Here is a 1,660-nt window from a genome sequence, read left to right as displayed (position 1 = left end):
GGGTTCAGCACATTCAGCACCATCAATGTCACTGCTTGCTTGTGGTACATGTAGGGGAACAGGAACAGGAAATCCTTCGCCAATAGCAGCAGGGAGAATAACAGATGGAATGTCAGGATATTAAATTTTCCACTTTCTCTTAGTATTGACTCCTTTCCTCAAGGATGGTACCATACAAAAATAGCAATCCGACGAATGACTTGTGAGCTCACGCCAAATGGCAGGCACACCAAGCTTCATGGAGACATTTTTACCATGTATTCAAGCATTCAATGCCAACGGCCTTGCCGCAATGGTAACACCGGTTCCCGTCAGATCACTGAAGTTAAGCGCTGTCGGGCAGGGCTAGCACTTGGATGGGTGACCATCAGGCCTGCCGAGCGCTGTTGGCAAGCAGGGTGCACTCAGCTCTTGTGAGGCAAACTGAGGAGCTACTTGATTGAGGAGTAGCGGTTCCAGTCTCGGAAACTGACATACGGCCGGGAGAGCGGTGTGCTGACCACGTGCCCCTCCATATCAGCATCCAGTGACGCGGCGGTCGGACGGTTCCGTTGGGCCTTCATGGCCTATTTGGGTGGAGTTAGTCAGTTAGTCATTCAAGCATTCAATGTAGACGAAAAGATGCATCACACGTGTAGAGCCCACGATTTATCTTGGCCTCCAACTCGACACCCGAAATACAAGGCGTGTGCTTGTTTCACTGCTTTAGTCAGTGGTTGCCTTCTTGAACCGCAAATAACAGCTGAAGTAATGTTACAAAAGTTAGTAGGTTTGTTATTGCAGGTGTGGAGCATTTCTGCGAAAGCGTACACGCGCAATAATACAATTAAGTTTCAACACTTCACCTCATGTATTCACTGCCAACCACCAAGACACACAAGAGAAGCAACACCCCACAAGAGCACGCAGCCGTGACAAACGACAATTAAAATCACGTCAGGTTTTTACATTCTACATTGCTCGCTTTACTTGATGACGCTTACATGAATAATGGTATAAAGCAATGTTGCTAAATTGCACCGAAAGCGTCACCTCAGTCTCTCACGGCGTCGGAACCCTTGTTATAATGATCCTTGAGTGTAAATCTGAAAGCCGGCCGCTGTGACCGAGCGGTTCTAGGCGCTTCAGTCTGGAACTGCGCGACCGCTACGGTCTCAGGTTCGAATCCTGCCTCGGGTATGGATGTGTGTGATGTCCTTAGGTTGGTTAGGTTTAAGTAGTTCTAAGTTCTAGGGGGCTGATGCCCTCAGATGTTAAGTCCCATAGTGCTCAGAGCCATTTGAACCATTTTTTTGTAAATCTGAAATGTTAACACATTATTTATTTGGAACCCTGAGATAGGAGACAATTGTAATCTTGATATCCTTGTCCAGCACATCTACATCTGTAAAACACTGTTACCTTCGTTTCTGTAAAAAACAAAACGTGAAAATTTGTGGACCAGTGTAAGGCGCCTCAGTTATTGGTTGACATCCCTTTGGGCATAAAGTAGTCTATGGGGTACCATCGTGGACGATGCCCCTGGCCATTCTGCACAGATCATTACTGTCATTCTTAAGAGAACTAGTGGTGGCCGTTGGATCTATCGTTTGCGAAACACGAAGTGGTCGGCTCGCCCACCAAACTGAAAACCTCTGGAATTTTTATCTCCACTGAAAAA

General features: G+C 46.8%; 1 pseudogene; it reads left to right on the top strand.

Annotated features, from left to right (window-relative positions):
* Positions 1-274: 274 nt before the first annotated feature.
* On the top strand, positions 275-392 carry LOC124722370 (annotated as a pseudogene).
* Positions 393-1,660: the final 1,268 nt, after the last annotated feature.

Source organism: Schistocerca piceifrons, chromosome 1 (genome assembly GCF_021461385.2).
Source record: "Schistocerca piceifrons isolate TAMUIC-IGC-003096 chromosome 1, iqSchPice1.1, whole genome shotgun sequence".
NCBI lineage: Eukaryota > Metazoa > Arthropoda > Insecta > Orthoptera > Acrididae > Schistocerca > Schistocerca piceifrons.
This window is presented reverse-complemented; position numbering and strand designations above follow the sequence as displayed.